The sequence below is a fragment of the Camelus ferus genome, chromosome 34 (genome assembly GCF_009834535.1).
Source record: "Camelus ferus isolate YT-003-E chromosome 34, BCGSAC_Cfer_1.0, whole genome shotgun sequence".
NCBI lineage: Eukaryota > Metazoa > Chordata > Mammalia > Artiodactyla > Camelidae > Camelus > Camelus ferus.
The window spans coordinates 18,509,092-18,528,675 of NC_045729.1; the positions used below are offsets into that span (position 1 = coordinate 18,509,092).

The 19,584-nt window shown below is 52.6% G+C and overlaps 1 protein-coding gene across 1 annotated transcript in view; it reads left to right on the top strand.

The window, feature by feature from the left end:
* Window positions 1–19,584, top strand: part of CRACR2A (calcium release activated channel regulator 2A) — a 96,192-nt gene that overhangs the window by 15,408 nt on the left and 61,200 nt on the right.

Here is a 19,584-nt window from a genome sequence, read left to right on the forward strand (position 1 = left end):
GAGTGTAGGTCAGACCAAGGAGGACCACGTCCTCTGCACCCAGCAGAGTTCCTGGAACGTATTAGCTGTCTAAAGGGTGCAGTGTTCTGGAACCCACAAAGAGTCCTATTACTGACAAAATAAAGAATAACCCCATTAGAACCAAGTTCCTCCAGGAAGCTGTGTGGACTCCTGTTCTGTGCTGGTCGTCGTGCTAGCTGCGATGGTGACAGAATGAATGAGCTGTGATCCCTGACCTCCAGGAGCCAAAAACTTAGTGCAGGGTAGACTTGAATGCAACCAAGCGTAACGCAGTGTGATACAGTAGCAGCAGACCCAGAGGGTAGGAAAACAGAGCAGGCGCCCAGGCCCCAGCCCTGCGCCCGTCCACGTGAGGGCCCTCACATACTGTCCTCCCGCCCCTGTCGTGTCCTCCCCCTGCCATGGCCGGGGGCCGCTTCATGCTGTGCCTTCTGCCTGGAATAACCCCCATCTCCTCCCTGCCCAAGATTCCCCATCCTGCAGAGCCCGGAGACACACCCCATCCTGCACAAAGTCTTATCACCCCGATCCTGTATAATGTGCTGAATTTTCCCTGAAAATTATTTTATCATATAAGCAACAAAAAATATTTTATCATATAAGCAATATATGTTTCTCATAAAAAGAAAGATCAGTGAATATAACAAATAGTAAAGAAGAGAAGAAAAATCACCATCAACTCAATAAACAGAGATAATTACGTGGGGGTGTATTTCCTTCCCATCTTTTTTCGGTACAAACACACACACACACACACACACACACACACACACACACACTCTCTCTCACACTTATTACCCTTTCCCCGTTCTGCCTTACGCTTTAGTCCGTCACACGCATCCGTCTCCGTCAGCCTGGGAGCTGTCGGCGGGCACAGGGGATGTGCAGCTCACTCTGCATCCCTGTTACCAAACACAGCATCTTGCATCAGGCGCCTCTGTAAACGTTGGCTCCCGAGAACCACGAGGTGCGTTCATCTCGCCTTGGGATGCGGCACATAATTATTTTGAGAAGGCATGTCCTGGTGCCGGCTGGTTGTTAAAACCTCGTATGCCTTCCTCAAGCACCAGTCACCGCTGGCCAGTCAAGCACTCTGCTGGGTGGCTGGGGACGGGAATGAAAATCCGTAAAGATTCAGCAAGTGGCCGAGACCCGGGTGGGTGATTAAGTGCGTCCTGCCTCCTCCGCGGGGCTGCGTTGAAAGCCACTCTACCCTTGTTGTCGGACCGAGGCCCATTTCTTGCGTTAGAACGACATAGTTGATTCTGGTACATCTTTCTTTATTCTTCTTGATTAAAAATAGTGTTGGCAGTTCCCCGGGGCAGGGGGGGGGCAAGTGGGGGGAGATTTTCTTCTCTGGGAAATCAGATTTGGTTCTAAAAGACTCTTGCTTTGATTAAAATTCAGAAGGCTCTTGAGCTGGAGTTAGAAGTGGAAATGACACAGACTCTTCCAAAAAGCTCAGTGGTGGAGGTGGTGGTGGTGGGGGCGGGAGGGGGACAAGTCAAGAGGGGAGTTTACTCAGCGGGCCAGGCGAGGGCAGAGCAGAGGGGTTCACGGGAGCCGGGGCGGCAGACAACTTCAGGGTCCCTTCAAGGCGCAGGTGGAGAACGTGGAGGCTGGCGGTGTACTGAGGACCTTTTTGGGAACAAGATGTAAGCACTTCCTCGGTGTCGATGCTGCAGGACAGTAAACGCAGATGTAAGGGCAAGGAGCCCGTGTGCCTTCTGAGAGTCGTGTTTGAACACGGCAGGATGCTTGTTACTTGGACAGCTTTGCTCGTTCACGGGGATGTGGTGCCACAGAGCTGTTTCTGGAATTAAATCTCTCTAAGGGAATTTCGTCACAAGATCAAGGGGAAAGTCTGCAAGGTTTTGGCTTCTGATGAAAAGCATCTAAAACCAAGTAAAATCAAAGAGAACCTTAAACAAACACAATATTGATTCAGGTGATGGGAGGAAGTTTCAGCCGGAGAGGCTCTCTGGGGACCCGGGAGTGGAGAGGAGTGCGTGGGAATATTTAGGGCTCAGGCTCGCTGTCCCCGCCAGGATAAAGACGCCGCTGGTTTACGCAGTGCAGGGGAGGGTCCAAGCTGCCGAGGCCCACGGAGGCCAGTGATTTGCCCAGAGCTCAGACGCTGGTGGTGACGGGAGGGGAGGTGGATTTTCAGAAAACCCCAAATCGAGTTTTCTTTCTCAACTCTACATTGCTGTGGGAGGTAGAAGGATTCAGTTGAAAGACTGTAGGTTTGGGATGCCCTTGGTTTGAAACTTGCTGTTTCGGGACAAGTTTTTAGTATTTTTTTCCAGACTCAGTTTACTCATGAGAGTAAATCCCAAACGACCCCACGCCGGTCCCCACCTCCTGGAGCCTGACCCCCAGCCCTGAGAGTCTCCTCCAGGCCTCACACCCCCCCGGGCTCCTCCCACATTCAGGACTTGCCCTGGGGGCTGGGGACACAGCAGTAGCCCTGAGGGACAAAGCCTCGGCTTCGGGGAGCTCGTGTTCCGACCAGGGCTGGCAGCAGACGTGCGTGTGAGCACTGAGCACGTGTCCTTTCCGATATCCTCGCGGCCACCGGGGAAGAAGGAAAGGGAGCAGGCGAAATTGGCTTTATTAACATTTTATTTCACCCAAGGTACCCCCAGGGCAACCACTTCAGCATCTAGTCGGCCTGATACTTTGTGAATTAGAGAACTGGGGGATTGTTACAGCGCATCTCATTTTGGACCGGCCACATTGCAGCGGCTGGACAGCGTCGGGCGGCTCCCGGCTACCAGGTTGGACGGTGCAGTCCTGGGGCTCAGGATAAGAACCCGCCACCCCACCCCCCTTCCGAGGGAGGGAAGCAGAGGGAAGGGCTTCCCTGCAGGCCCCGCCGCCCTCAGGAAGGTGCTGCCAATGCAGAAAGGGCGGCCCCGCCCGGGGCGCTCTGCTGGCTTCACCAGGGAGAGAGACGCCCACAGCCCGAGTTCTGCCCTGGCCTGTGGGCTCAGGCGAAGGAACGACACCGAGCCATCCTCTCTGAAGTAACAACAACAGCAACAATAATAATAATATAATTAGTACTTAAGGAGCACTGAGTATCGGGCAGGCCCCGGGCTAAGCTCTGTCTTACTTTCATGGCAGCTTATCGAGAGAGGTGCTCATGGGACCCATTTTTTTTTTTACTGACGTGTAGTCGAGTTACAATGTTTGGTTCGTGTGCACAGCAAAGTGATTCAGTTCTACATGTACATGCAGACATTTTGTTTTTCAGGTTCGTTTCCATTACAGCTCATTACAAGAAATTGAACAGAGCTCCCTGTGCTCTGCGGTGGGTCTGGCCCGTGTTTAACAGGGGAGGAAAGAGGCTCAGAGGAGTTGGGAACCTGCTGGGGGTCTCACACAGGCCTGGGACTTGAACCCCGGGCTTCCTAAAGCCAACGCTTCATGTGCTTAAAACAGACGAAGCACAGAAGGAGACCCCGGGTGAGCTCAGCTTGTCTGGACCTCTGTCGTAGGGTCTCCCCCTCTGCTCACAGGCCACACTGCAGAGTCAAAACGCTTCAGAGAGGAAGGTGACCCTGCGGGTGAGCCGGTGTCCCACGGAGAGGTACACGGGAGACATCCCGTATCCCAGGCCCAGCCCTCCACCCGCTGGCGTCCAGGAGCCAGGACTGTCTCGAATCCTTATGACAAACAAGACAGCACCGGCTTTGAGGCCAGACGGTAACAACATGTGTGTCACAGATGGGGCGCCAGCTCACAGGCTTAGATGGCAGAGATCGTGGTGGCCTCTAACACACCCTGTGAAAGCTCGCTGTCCTTACTATATGGTCAGTGACCGTTGTCACCACTTACATGACGGTGCGGCCAAGGGGCTCCCCACAGCCCAGAACCCCACGGTGGTGCCCGTAATCTCAGAGGGTAACTGAGAACGTAATGTGACTTGATTGTCTGCCCCCAGTGGGTCCCGGCACCTGGTTGAACCTTGTTCACGGATGTATTGAGTAGACCCCTGTGCGCAGGTGAGCTAATGAGCCAGGTGTCCTTGCCAGCTCTCTCTGCGCTGAGATCATCTTTATGTTCCACCTCGGGTGGCCGGCCGCACTCGTGGCTCTTCAGAGCACAGTCAGAGAGACACTTAGAAGCCCTCAGACGTGGTGCAGGGGCCAGGACAGGTGAGAGGCTGGAAGCCCAGTGTCCGGAGGAGAAAGGGCCCGGGCTGGGCCGGGGGTTATCGGGGCATCCTCGTGGCCTTGCTGAACGGGCTCACCCTGAAGGGCATCCGGATCCCACTCACTCCCGGAGGCCCGCACTCAGTGCCACCTCCTTCCCCAGAGCCTTTCTCACAGGTTGGCCCCCCGCGCCTCCCGAGCCGCCTCCAGTGTCCCGCGGTGCGGAGGGCCTGAGCCCTCGCTGCGACGTCGAAGCCCTGCCCTGGGCTGTCTGCTGCGTGTGTTCTGTGTGGTTGCGCTCTGTCTCTGTGGCTTCTCTCAGGGACAGTCGCAGACTGACTTGTGACATCCCTGGTGATGTGGTTGGTGGACACTCCTTTGGTCCAGAGAGGGTCTCAGGGGCTGTTTCATCACTGTCCGTTTTCATCGGGCTGTGTGTGCTGCTTCTCCATCCGGAACAGACCTCCTTGGAGAGCTGGATCTTGTAACCGTGGCCTCCGACTAGGATGTCTGCCCGGCCTACCTGGGGGCCTCGGTGGCAGTGCGTTGCTCCGCATGGAGGAAGAGCCAGTCCTCAAATCCAAACAGCTCCCTCTGAGGCCAGTCATCCGCCTAATACCCTTTACTTTTTTTTAATTTTGTTTTTATTGAAGTGTGGTTGATTTACAATGTTAGCTTCAGGTGTACAGCAAAGCGGCTCAGTTATACATATACCTACATATACACGTATTTTTTCAGATTCTTTTCCATTATAGGTTATTACGGGAAATTGAACATAGTTCCCTGTGCTGTACAGCAGGTCCTTGTTGTTTATCTGCTGTACATATCGTCGTGTGTATCTGTTAATCCCAAACTCTTAATTTACCCCCGCCCCTCACCGGCCCTCCCCCCTTTGCTAGCCGCCGTTTGTTCTCCACGTCCGTGAGTGTGCCGCATCCTCAGACCGAGTACAAGACAGTGCCTAGAGGCTGGCAGGGGCTTAGCTCAGACGGTAGTTTAATAAAGGCAGGTATGGGGCAATTAGCTTGGTGTCTGCGGAAGAGGCAAAGGTGGGGGGCTGGGCAGGAGAGAGGCAGGAGCTGGGGTGCCCAGTGGCGTTGGGAGGGCCTCAGCTGTGCAGAGATGTGAGGTCAGCTACAGAAGGGCATGTGGAATAGCGGAAAAGACTTTGGCCTTGACGTCAGGGCCCCGAGGGGCAGGCATTTTCCCGAGCTCAATTTTATTTTCTATGTAACCTTGAGAAAGTCTTGTGAGGGCTGAAGAAGATATTTGTTGTGAATTCACTTTGTAAACCAGAAAGTGGCATGGCAAGACGTTATCCATCACCCTGAGATCTGGTCCCTGCCTACCCATCCAAATACATTTCTTACTCATTATTTTTAGCAAGGCCAATCCAATCCTCTTACTTAAAAAAAAAGTTTTGCCCCTTATTGCAAAAATAACACATTGTCATAAAAAAATGTTAGAAAATACAGAAGAAAGTCAAGAGAAATCATCTCTGAAGATAACCAGCTAGAGCTAACACTATTAATATCTCATGTATAGCCTAAGTGGTTTTTCTTTCAGTACGTGTGACCGAAGCTTCTCGGATGTCGCGGCTGGGGGCAGACAGGGCAGCACTCCACTCTGTCCCCCCAGGGCCCTGGCTCTGTATGGCTGCTGCCTGGCACACATCCAGGGGGAGGAGCCTCCCCACCCGGGTTGCTTCGGGCGCCCGGGCATCGGTGCCAGTGACGGGTGCAGGGAGGTGACTCAGGGAGAGGGCTGTCTTACTCCGGCACCGAAAACACTTACTGGGCTTACGGATTTATTGTTTGTCTCTCTCCACTGGAACAGAAGCTCCACCCAGTCAAGAGCTTGCTGGATTTGCCATTACTGCCTCTTTGGCACCGAAAACAGTGCCGGCACATCACTGAATGGATGGGTGAGCGCCCAAGTGCTGTGCCACCTTGTACAGAAAAGGGAGCATTTGTCTCAATGAATTGTGCACGTGAACCGGAGGGAGGCCACGGTCACTGGGGACACACATCTGGTTGGCCAGATCTAGCTGTGGTTGGAGCTGGAGATAACCCCAGCCTCCTTGGCCATCACCGCTGTTCCCTGCGGTCTTGGCAAGCCTGCTGGCAAGGCCTGCTACTCAGCACAACGCTGAGCATTCTGCCAGGTCCCTCTCCGCGTTCACGTCCTCGCATCCCCAGGCTGCCCAGGCAAGGATGCTCCTCTGCTCCCTGTCCCAAAGCCGGCTCCTCCGCCAGCATCCTCAGCCTGCTGTCCCCGTGGGGCCCTTAGGCTTTTCTGACAAATAGGACTGCAGACCTTCCTTAGCGAGGGCAGAGACTCTGGCCGCAATGCTGCGTCTCTGTCTTCAAGGGTGAGCTTCAGGGATGCAAACAGCACTTGGGGGTCGGATGCACGGAACTTCTAGAGCACTGCTGAGAGCCGGGGCTGCTGGGTGGGGGGCTCAGATAGCCCTGACGCTGTTGCAGAAAAGTGTTACAGCTCAGTTGTAACAGCAACCTGGATCTAGGCACGAGACCAAGCAGCACTCGGAGGGTTGGAGAACTCAGGTTTCTTACGCCAGCAGGGCCCAGAGAAGTTAGCACTCCAAGCTCTGGACCCCGTCTGTAGGTTTACACAGGCTTTTATAGGCTGCCAGTTTACACTTTGCACCATCATATGCAAATAAGGTATAACAAAAGTTGACTAATTATTAGGAAGAAGCTTTGTAGAAATGGGCCAATCAGGAGGGAGAGAAATAACCAATCAGGAGTGAGCTCCATGCAAATGAAGCACTACAAATGGACCAATCAGGAGTGAGCTCAGGGAACCAATAGAATTTTAGGGGTAAGTTCCACTTTCCTAGAAGTAAGCCTTCAGAGGCAAAAAGTGAGATAAAGCTGCTGGGCCAGGGAACCGGATGGTGCTGGGAGGAGAGTAGTGGCCCTGCCTGGGGGTCCTGCCGGTCTTTTTTTATGGGGCTTCCCACATCAAAGCCACCCCCTTCTCAAGCACGAGGGTCTGCCCCCACCGGGCGGGACACGGCCTCCAGACTTCCCGCTGCTTCCCTGACACCTCTCCAAAACCTGGAAGGAGACGGGACTAGGCCTGCTTCCTTCGGAGACGCGGCAGCCCTACTTGGGGGGGGGGGGCGTCTCCCCCCGGTTTTCTCTAAATTGCCGTAAAACTCCTTCCACCACGGCCCCAGTGGAAAGCACGGGGTTCTCGTCTCTGTCCGTTTCCTCGGTGGGATTCAAATCGCTGGCAGCACACATGTCCCCAGACTGGAGTCAGCCACCCTCTGAAGAGGATGTTGGTCTATTTTGTATGTAGTGGTTTGTATCTGCTGATCCCAAACTCCTAATTTATCCCTCCCCACCCTTCCCCTTTGATAATCATAAGTTCGTTTTCTGTGCCTGTGAGTCTGTTTCGTTCTGTAAATAAGTTCATTTGCGTCATTTTGTTTTTAGATTTCACATGTAAGTGACATCAAACGACGTTTGCCTTTCTCTGACTCACTTCACCTGGTGTGATCGTTCCCTCGGTCCCTCCATGTTGCTGCAGGTGGCATGATTTCACTCTTTTTTTTTACGGCCAAGTGGCACACATTTTAAAATGCACTCTTGCTATGTCTGTGTGCTCAGCATCATCCATGAGCCAGGTGTTCTGCTAAGTGCAGGGAGTAGGATGTGGTCCCTTCCCTCCAGGCACTTACAGGGGTGTGCGTGTGTGTGTGCTGGCGCGCGCGCACGCACACATGTGCTCACACACCTGTGTCCCGGGGAAGGACAGGCAAGTAAATCTTTACAAGTAAATCCAACAGCAGGTGTAGGCCCCGGAGGCTGTGGATGCCCAGAGAAAGAGCGAGTTAAGTCAGACCGAGGGTCGGGGTGACTTCTCAGAGAAAGCGCCCCTCGAATGGGATTCTTGAGCATTTGTAGGACTCAGCTTAGACAAAGGGGCGTGCCAGCTGAGGGAACGAGTTTGAAGAGGCCGAGGCATGAAAGGGGCTGTGGTGGGACGGGGGGAGAGGACGCCAGTAAAGAGGTGGGGCTGCGCCCGTGTGTTTAAGATTTGTCCTGAAAGCACTGAGGAGGCCTGCTCCTCTCTGCTTTACTCGGGGCCCCTTGGCGGGGCTGTCACGGCTTTGCTTACCTGTTTTATTGGAAAGCAGTTTGTTAGTATGCACTAAGAGCCTTTACAGTGCGCGCGTGAAACGCCCTTTGGCTCGATGGCGTCGCCTCTGGCAATAATGACACTACTCACCACCGACACGGTGCTCGTGGCCCAGGTATCGTAGCAGGTATTTCTGAGACCCTGTACATATTATTTATAAAATCCTTACAACAGGTTTGCAAAGTGGGGATCGTTGGTCCCTTTTACAGACAAGGAAACTGAGGTTTTAAAGAATTAGGCAGATTTAGGATCGAATCCATACTCTGTCACTGCTTAGCTGTTTTCCTAGGACAAGTTGCTTAACCTCTGTGAATCCCTTCCCGGAAGTAAAAAATAATCATAATGCAAACCAGCATTACAGAGAGGCTGCCCTTTATTGGACTATCCCTGCATCTGGATTATCTCAGCCAGAGCTGGCCTCCAATTTCCTGAGCATTTAAGATTCAATGGAAGAGCCAGAGTCACATGGCAGGGAGCGCGGAGGGCAGTGTTTGGCTTTGGGGGCCGCTCTGAGAGCTGTTACTTCTGCGCGTCTTCTACCTCCCTCATTTGCATCTTGTCCCCCCCCGCGAGAGTACAAATTCACAGAGGAAAGGGGTGGTCTTAGGTGTATCCTGTGTCTCCCACGGCATCTGCCCGGTTCAGTGCCTTGCCTGGGCCCAGGGAGAGCCCGAAGGTAGCTTTCCCAAAGCAGATGGGACACCATGGCCCAAGGGGAAATAGGGGCTTTGAGAGTGAAGAACTGAGAGCTGCAGCAGGAGGGTGGACACAGGAAAGGTGGGTGTTTAGGGCTGGAGACTTGGCAGGGGAGGTTTGGAACTCAGGGGGCCTGGGGGCACGTGTTCAATAGCACGCATGCAAAACATTCTCACTCTTGTGGAGTTGAGAGAGCCTTCGTCTTAGGCTGCGTTCCCCAGAAACACATCCCCAGAGAGGGCTCCACTTGCACATGACTTATTAAGGAAATGCTCCAGGAAGGCCCAGTAAAGGCGTAGGAGGCAGGACGGGAGCGGGAGGAAGGCAGAGTGTGAGTGGGGCAGAGTTCCAGTCTCAGCCGGTCTCACAAAAGTGCAGACCCCAACTCAGACCGTGTCCCGTCTGGAGACTGGGGGACAGGCGTCCCCACTTCTGCGCCAGGTGGCATTGGCTAAGGGCTGTTTACAGGTGACCCGGAGACTTCGGGCCCCCCTGGCTCTGTGCCTGCGGACAAAGTGGCTCCGTTAGCTCAAGGGTCACCCTTCTCAGAGTGACAGGTGCCCGGAGCTAGAGGCAAAGGTGGGGGGGGCGGGGGAGAGGGCAGCGCACAAGTACTAGAGGGGATGCGATGGGGCGTCCGTAGTGTCGCCAGGGTAGAGGCAGCCTTAACTGTGCTCAGCTGATGTCCCTGCCTTGGAAACCACTTTGCAGCTTCCTCGTCTGCCAGCTGGGGATCGTGTCAGCTAACTTGCCCTTGTCACAGAGTGAGCGTTAAAACAGCGTGAAATGAGAAATGAGGGGCGCACAGAGCCACGCTGGCGACAGTAAGTCATGATGCTGAGCCAGGGGCCGTCGCTGAGCCTTTCCCCTCCAGGCCCAGAGGGCGCGTGAGCGCTGGGTCCTTGACCGTCTTGCAAGCATCCGCCCTGACAGCCTTTGGAAAGAGCTGGCTCTGCTGGGAGGGAAGCAGGCACTTTTTTTTCATGTTGGTAAATTTTGTCTCTAATGTACGCCAGTCGCCTTGAAGTGCATCTCATTAGCCACCAGCCCTCCCGCCGAGGCTGTGTTCCGCTTTGATGTGCTCATCAGCCAGGAAATATTGAAAAGCTAATCATAATAGGACTTAGCTCTTCTAAAATGCCTTTATCTTCAAAGTGGTTTACAACCACTAATTATTGGGAGAATTAGGGTGAACAGCCACCATATCATGGGGACCCCAAACCACTACCGAGGCCTTTAATGTGTCTTCTGATAGAGTGGGAGGACTGTGAACGGGGCTGCTGAACAGCAGTCATCCAGGCCCGGAGAGTTACATCACAGAGGTGGGCACAGCTGTCCCCGTCTCCCTTGAGAACACACGAGGAAATTGGACCCGTCACATAAGCCACAGCAGGCAGAATGGAGAGTCGCCCTCCCAAAGGGGCTTCTTTTATTTTATTTTTTTTAATGAATTTATTTGCTTTTTCTTTTTTCAGTAGAGACGCTGGGGATGGACCCCAGGACCTGGTGCGTGCTAAGCACATGCTCTGCCCCTGAGCCGTCCCCTCCCAGTCCCAAAGGTGCTTCTATACCCCTGCCCTTTTATGTGGGCTGCTGGGGCATAAGGCCTCCCCGGTGGCCTGGGGTGGGTGACATCCCGCCACGGGGTCCCATCCCGCTGGGCCGTCCATGACAGATTTAGGGGTTTCTTGATTGTATCTCTCCCTGTAGTGTTTTTGTTGCTGCTGTTGTGTTGATTTTTGTTTCAGAGTTTGTTTTGCTGGGATTGTACCTGGGGCGGAGGAAGCACATTTGGGTTCCGATGATGATGAGAATGCTAACAGCAGCTGACACTTGTAAGGTGCTGCCCTGCCTTCCCGGGACAGGGGAGGAGAGTGGGGCCCAGAGAGGGTGGGAAACCTCTTTGTGGCCACACAGCCAGGGGCGCGGGTGATCCGGCCTCGGACTGGGTGTTCTTGCCCACCTCGGTTAAGGGGCCTGTCGGAGAAGGGGTGGGAGTCTCTGCAGCCCGCCACCCTGCGTGTCAGAGAAGTAAAGGACAAGCTGATGCGGAGCAGGGAAGGTCCCCTTCCCGGACGGACCTGGGCTGACACACTGGCATCTCGGTGTGAAGGCGGTGAAGGAGCAGCGTCTCTGTTCATCTGTTTCGCCGTCCTGGTCCCACCTGAGGGTCTGCCCAGAGCCGTGAACGAAGGCAGGCCACCTGTGCGCCCTGAGACTCGAGTGGAGCCCGTTTCCCAGATACTAAGATGGATTTAAAAGGGGCCCCGGCCTGTAAGTCCCTGGTGGGGGATGCTGTCTAAGGAGGAATCAGGGCAGACCATCCCCCGAGCAGACAGTGCTGCGGTTGCAGAGAGCGCCCCTAGGGACACCCTGGGCAGAAACACGGGCCTCAGGACGTCTTTCTTGGTAAGACCTGACCGTTGGTAGCTTGAAACTGGCCGCAGTGGCAATATTGACACCACAGAAACGGGCAGGCGCTGTGCCCACCACGGAGAACTGCTGGTTCCATATTGTGGTGTCTTTTTTTCCTAACACCATTTCTGACACCAAACGTGTGTTCTCTAATCCAGTTCAATTCTGACAGTAACACAGACCCTGAAGGCTAAGGGCTCAGTCCCACAAGACTGTCCCCGTTCAGATGCCTGCTTCACATCCCAGGTTGTCACCCATGTGTCTGACTCATGGGCTGTAAGTTCTGGGCTTCCCACAAGCCCCTCCTGCAGAACGCAGGAAGTGCCTTACTTACTATAAAGGATGCAGCTGGCAGGCAGCCAGATGGAAGAGATGCAGATGGGAGATGCAGGTAGGGGGCAGGGGAAGGTGGGGTGTGGCACGCCCCCACCCAATCCTCCACGTGTTCACCAGCCCCATTCACTAGGACTTCTTATGGAAGCTTTGACACCTAGGCAAGATTGATTACTTCACCAACCTTTGGTGGTTAACTCAAGCTCCAGCCCCTCTCCCCTTCCTGGAGGTAAGGGTGGGGCTGAAAGTTCCAACCCGCCATGGACAAAAAATATCGCCTGCCATTTCAGGAAACAGTGTCTCCCAGCATCAAGCCATCACCCACTGCAGCCGCCCCCAGCGGTGTGCCCTGCGGGGAGCTCAGGCTGGAGGAAATCAGGATGCTGGCCCTAGAGAGTTAAGATGCTCATCAAAGGAGTGGTTTCCATGAGCCCAGATTCCTGCATCTTCCCGTACACAGAGAGTCGCTCAGATCATCTACTTGAGATGTCTGGGGTTTTTTTTGTGATTAGCAGTAGTCTTTTGACATTTGACTATAAGTTTTATTTTTCAGCAAAAACCACTATATATCCTGGCTCCTCCCTTACCTCTTTGGAACAGTCCCTCAGAGCTACCCGAGAGGCTGTCTTCTTGGGCTACAGTCCTGGGGAGTGTCCTCAAATAAAACATAATTCTCAACTTTTATGTTGAGTACCTGTTATATGCCAAGTACCAGGCTGGGGATTTGTTCATTTAAATGATCAAATATCAATTTTACACCTACTCTGATTTATTGATAGGGCTTCTGCTTTTGAGAAAAAAATGCCACATCATGTGCACTTGACAATCTAGCCAACCGGACCCAACAGTACATTCTAATGCGTGAAGCATGAAGGAGTAGGCCCCTCAGGGGCAGGGGCCAGAGCAGTCCATACTGGGTGGTCAGGGAAGACTTCTCGGAGGAGGTGGACTTAGAGCTGAGCCCTAAAGGCGTGCACAGTGCTGAGAGCTGGAGCAGATGTGTTCTTCCAGGAGGGACAAGGAACTGACAACTGCCCTGTGTCGAGTCCTAGAACACACCCACAGCGCCGCTGCGCCTCTGGTCTTTGCTCTTACTCTCCGGGGTGGTAAGTTTGCATCCCAGCTCTGCTTTCTCGTGACCCTGGGCAGGCCACTTAACCTCCTGGAGACTGAGATTCTCATGAATAAAAGGGGGAAGAGACAGCCAGTCCTCACAGCTTCCCAGGATCACTATGGAAATGAGATGACAGAAGTGAAAGTTCTTTTTAAACCTCGAGGAAGTAATTAGCATCACTATTCCTTTATGTGTCTTTCATTATTTTATCACCTCCGGAGGAGTCATCTCGCTCTCAGAATTTTAAACTAAAAAGAATAACTCTGAAAATGAATTAGAAGTTATTAGAAGAGCTAACATTTACCAGCCTCTCACTGTGCCAGGCACAGTTTCCAAGTGCTTTACGTGTTTGGAAGTTGCCTGGTCCTGACTTGAAGTAGGTACTGCCGTCTGCATTTTACAGATGGGGAAACTGAGGCCTGGGGAGGTCCTGCAACTTGCCCAAGGTCGTCCAGCTAGGACGTGGTGGAGGCAGGCTTTGAACCCAAGGAAATGTGGCTCTTCCCATTCTGCTAAGCAGGGTGGGAGACCTCTTCTCCAAGGGGAGGAAGACGAGAGATGGAGTTCTCTGAGCCTCCAGTAGCCCGAGTGGCTCACCCGGTACCTGGCTGGACCAGGCACCTCCCACCGGCTGCCGTCCCCGCCGACTCCCCGGACTGGGTCTCCCGTCCCTTCCAAACTGGCCACTTCCACTTACAGCTCAGGGTCTTCTATGCTGCCACCTGTTCGGAGTTAAATTGTGTCTCCCAACAGATACGTTGAGGTCTTAACCCCAGTACGTTGGAATGAGACATTATTTGAAAGTAGGGTTGATACAGGGAAAATGGGGCGTGAGAGGATGGCCACGTCCCAGGTCCCAGTGAGTCCCTGGCTTGGCTTCGTGCAGGAAAGGATTCAAGAGCGAGCCATAGCTGAGCTGAGTAGCCCTAGTCAGAGAGAGGCGCACTCCACAGACAGAGCGCAGGCCGTCTCAGAAGGCCAGAGAGGCCACAAAGCGCGGGGCGGGTGTTTGCACGGGCTGGGTAACTTCATATGCTAACAAGCGGGACGATTATTCCAACTACTTTGGCGAAGGGGCCGGGATTCCCCGGAATCAAGGCCCCTGCCCACTTTCTGACCTTTTATGGTCAGCCTCGGAGCTGTCGCGGCGCCTGTGGGAGTGCCATTTACCATGCTAATGTGTTACAAAGAGCCTGTGATGAAGGTCAAGGTCTACTGGAGGCCAAATCTCCCGCCGTCTTGGTGCTAATTGCTGCGTCATTCTTTTAATGGCTGTGCCCCGCCCGCTTGCCTCCTGTCTCAGGGGGATTGGCGATGTAATTGGCCAAGCTAGGATGAGGGTGGGCCCTTCATCCAGCACAAGGGGCATTCTTCTCAGAGGGGGAGATGGCGGGAGCAGACCCAGGAGGGGAGAGGCCATGCGACGACGGAGGTGGAGCTCAGGGGAGGGTGCAGCCGAGCCAAGGACTGCGCTGGGAAGGGGCGAGGGCGGATCCTACCTGGGTTTTGGACGTGCAGCCTCAGAACTGTGAGCGATAAGCTTCTGTTGTTTTAAGCCACCTGATCTTTGGTCCTTTGCTGTGGGGGACCTGAGAAACCAATCCACCTCCCATGTGAGACCTTGGTTCTTCTGACCTTGCTCCCTCCCAGGGGCTGGGTAAGAACCACTCCCTGTGAGCATCTCTCGTCCTTTTCTGTGCAGCTGCCTTTGAAACCTTTTGCTCAGCAGCCCTCCTGCGCCTGCTTAGTTTGACGAGACTGGTCCATGTGACACGAGCAGAGGGTGGAGGCTGGGGGTGGAGGCTCGGGGTCCTGCGGCAGGTGGAACCTTCCTGCCCCGGATCCGGGGCTATTAAGGAGAGTTGAACTCATCCTGACGATGCTTCAGGGCTCTTGATCAATGTCTGCCGCCCGAGAGATTCAGGGGAGCGCAGGGGGACTTTCAGGTCGGCCATGGGCGTGGTGCGGAGCGAGGGACCAGCCAATCTCCAACTCCACGGAGCCCAGAAGGCAGGGGCGCTGAGCCTGGAGCCTGCAGAGGGGATCTAGGCTTGGTCTGTGGACGCTCTGCTTGCGGGCAGCAGATACTAAGCTGTGAATGACTCTGGAAGTCTGGGAAGTGTTCCTGGGAATACTTGAGGGCTGGATCGCTTCCATCTGTGTATGAGGGTTTCATGGAACCATTCTGGAGGGGAACAGCGGTCTGCCAGCTCTGACACAGCCAGGCAGATCCAAGTGGCCTCTCTTTTCCCTTGTGATGCTGATGCCCTTTGCCTTCTGCCCTTGGAACCCATCCCACCGCTCTCCCTTTTATGGGTGCACTGTCTGGTCATCGAAAAAACCTTTGAGACAGAAAGCTGCGTCCAGCCCCGGGCCCAGGGCGTCACTGGACTTCATCTAACTGGGAGACAGCCGAGCTGCTCACCGGGCTTCCGTTTTGTCCTGAAATGTGGGCAGAAGCCCTGCTGATGATTTGTGGTCCTGCCCCTTGGGACCCCCAGGGGCTGCAGGCCGAGCCAGAGGAGGCAGGAGGGGAGCTCCGCAGGGTAGTGGTCTGCGGGTGGGCTCTGCCCTGCCCCCTCACTTTCAAAGTTCACCCAGCTCCCTCCGCTAAGGGACTGAGGGTTTTCACAGGGAAATTACTTAATTTTCAGCCATTTTCTGGTTGCCAGAGTTGAATGTAAAAAGAAGAATCAGGACCCTGGGGATAAACACAGTAGGCAGGGCTTGATTTGCAAGCCCTGTGGGATTATGAGAAGGTTCTGGCTGGACCTTTTTTTTTTTTTTTTTTTTTAATAAATCTGTTGAGCTGTTGACATACAATACACCGCACATATTTAAATTGTGTAATTTGATGTTTTGATACCGATTTGTATACACATGTCTGTATATGTGTGTGTGTGCTTGACTGTACACATATATGGATATCTCCGTGAACGTAGCACCAGAGCTAAGATTTCGAACATATCCGCATCCCCCCAAAGTTCCTCTGGCCCATTCGTCACCCCTTCTCACCCATCCCCACCTCCCTGTCTCTTTCCTGACACTATAGATCAGTCTTCATTTAAAAAAATAATTTAATATAAATGGAATCCAAGAGTATGTCGCCTTTTTGTCTGGCTTCTTTCACTCCCATGGTGATTTTGAGATTCATGCAGGTTGTTGCTTGGATCAGGAGTTCCTGCCTTTCGAAGCCGAAGAGCCTGCCATTGTGTGTTTAGACCACCACCCGCGCACCCATGCACCTGCTGGTGAACGTGTGTGCTGTTTTCAGCTACAAGGAAAGCTTCTATGAACCTTCACGGACAAGCCTTGTATGGACAGAGGCTTTTGTTCTCCTGGGGGAAGATGTAGGAGTGGGGTGTCTGGATCGTTTGGTAGAAGTTTGTTTGGCTTTTTAGGGAAACCAGCGAATGTTTTCCGAAGGGGTTGTACATTTTGTGCATCTGTTCCCACCAGCAACATACAAGTGTTCCATTCGATCACCCCATATCCTCGCCAAGATTTGGTCAATCTTTTTCATTCCAGCCACCCTAATAAGCCTGTCGTGGTATTCCATTTCAGTTCCAAATTGCATTTCCCTTATGCCTAATAATGTTGAACATTTTCATATAGCTATTTGATATCCATATATCTTATTTGGTGAAGTGCCTGTTCAAATGTTTGTTCGTTTAAAAAAAATGAGCTGTTCATTTTCTTTTTAATGAGTTCTGAGAGTTTTTCATATATTCTGGATCAAAATCCACTATCAGATATGATTTGCAAACAACTTTTCCTCTGTAGCTTATGGTGTCTTTCAAAGAGCAGAAATTCAAAATTTTGATAAAATCCAATTCAGCAGGGTTTTCTTTTTAAGGGATTCTGCCACTGCTAGTGAACCGAAGAAACAGTTCACTCAGCCAAAGTCAAAAACCCGTTTTCTTCCTGAATTTTATATGTTTAGATTTTCCATTTAGGTCCATGATCCATTTTGAGTAAAGTTTTGTATGTGACACGAGGTGTGAATTGAAATTCCTTTCTGCAAGTGGGTATGCAATTACTCTGGTACCATTTGCTGGAAGGATCACCTTTCCTCTGCTGGACCACCTCTGCATCTTTGTCACAGGTCAGTTTTCTATCCGAGTCTATTTCTGGATCCTCTATTCTCTATTCCGTTTCATTGATCGTTTTTTCTGCCTTTATGCCGATACCACACTGTCTTGATTACTGGAGACTCATAATGTCTTGTAACCAGGTAGCGTTAGTCTTCCAATTTTGTTTTCCATTTTCAAAGCTGTTTTGGCTGTTCTAGGTCATTTGCATTTTCCTATGGATGTTAGATCAGCTTGTCAATGTCTGCAAAAACCTGCTGTGGTTTTGACTGAGACAGGAGGTGAGTCTATAAATGAATTTAGGGAGAAATGGTGTCTCATGGTGTCTCCATGAACATGCACATCTCTCCATTTATCAGCCTCCTTTTTAATTTTTCTCATCAACATTGTGTAGCTTTCCGTGTACAAGCATTACACACTTTTCGTCAGCTATATCCAGAAGCACCTCATATTTTTACCCCCTCTATTGTGCTATGGTTCCTGTACAGTGAACTGCATGTATTTCAGATGTGCAATTTGATGGATTTTGATAGATGTATGTGCCCATGAAACCACCACCGCTCTCAAGATAGCTCACATGGGAATTCGAAATTGCACCTCTTGGGGAGTGATGGAAATGTTTGCTGTCTTAAGGATTTCATGTTTTTGATGCTACTGTAAATGATATTTTGATTTCAGTTCGAACTCCTGTTGCTGGTATACAGAAATACAATCGGCTTCCGCAGAGGGAGATCGTACCCTGTAACCTTGTTAAAGTCACGTGGTAGCTCTTGCAGCGGTTTGTGAATTTCATCAGCTGAAATTCTGGGATGTCAGGTCCCAGTGAGATGACGTATGTTAGGGGCCTGGCAAGAGGACGCCCTGAAGGAATGACAGACAGGTTTATTGGCCCAGTGTCCCAGGAGCAGCCGGCGGGAAGAGGGTAGCGGTGCAGGCACCTTGCAGGTAGTCTGGCAGGAGCAGGAAGGCAGGGCAGCTCTGCGGGGGCTGCGTGTTTACAGAAGCTCAGGTGTTCTCACCATCACTATCCACAAGCCCTTCCTAAGCTCAGCAGTGACTCAGATGCCCTGGGCAGCGAGCACAAACCATGCAGACACCGCCGTGCTCCTTTGGGACTTAAGCCGGGGCAGTTCTCCCTGGGGAAGACAGAATAGAAGTGTCAGATCTGCCTGTGATTAGATGACGGCCAGTTCACACCGTGTAGGGATGAAGACAGAGCCGGGTTTCCCAGCGAGGGGCCGGTCCGCGGAGCCAGGGTGGGCGTTCCTCGTCCAGCCCGAGCAGTGAGACGGTGCGGTCCGCTCTGCCTGGTTGGCTCTGTTACACGGAGTTCATTAGAGGTCGTCTTCCAGCTTTGGGCCCAGATCTCTTGACAAATCTGGACGATGTTGACTGAAATCATGGATGACTTAGGAGCCGGGTGTAACCAGCCAGGACCCTGGGCTGGAGGCACGGCGATTTCCCGTCATTTCTGGCCATGGACACTGGAGGTACGACTAGGACTTCACTTTCCCCACAGAAGGCATTGCACTGCATGTCTGTATTTTTAACTTCAAATATTATCATATATTACAATTTGGACCTACTCTGCTTCCAAAATGTCTTCGGATGGAAAAATCCAAGGGCATTACTCTTCTTTATGATCACATTTAACCCCATTTTTCATTAGTAACATTTTATTATTTTGAAACTTCACGGACTTACAGACTATCAGAGCTAAAAGGAACGTTTAAAGCAAGCATCTCTAGTCTGATACAGATGAGGAAACTGAGGCCCAGACAGGCACTAACTTGTTCAAGGTCACTTAAGCAGCAGCAGAAGCCAGGTTCCTTGTGCCGTCTTCCACGCCATCATGTTTGCAGTGCATCCTCTGAAAAAATGTTTCAAGGGACTTTCTGGTCAAGGTGTATGATTTGTGATTCTGTGTTGGCTAAAGACAGCCCCGATGTCACCAAACCAGGCCCGGCAAGCCCAGCACAACAGGGGGCCTTCTGAGGACGGGGCACACTTTCTTGTCCATCAGCAGAGGCCGCAGCATGGGAGGAACACTCACCAAGAACATGCTGATTGTGACTAATGTAGGAGAGGAAGCCTCTGGGCCAGGGGAGCTCTCTGTCCTTGGCGCCGCTGAGGAGTCAGGACCCTGTGGGATTAAGATCAAATACCCGTGAGATGAGGGCACGTTTGCATCTCAGCTTCTGCACTCACCGCACTCACCTGCTGTGTGGCCTTGGTCAAGACACTCAACCTCTCTGAGCCTGGAGACGATACTCTCTCTCAGAGGGGTGTGAGAAACAGACAGGAACATGGACAGAGGGACCATGGCGTGGTGCCTGCCTCCAAGTAAATGCTCAAGAAACGGTAGCTGGCCTCTCAGGATGTGTGTCGTCGTTGGCTAGCAATTGGGAGAAAGTCTCTAGCCACCTCCTCTCGAATCTGGAAATGTCCGTTTTCCTCCCCCCTCTTCTCCGGGCTCTTTGACAGGCGGGTTGGCCCATTAAGGGCCGTCCTGAGCTTGCGCACGTTAGGGGGCATTGCTAAGAGCAGCAGGGTCGCTGGCGAGTGGGGCTGTGCTCCCTGC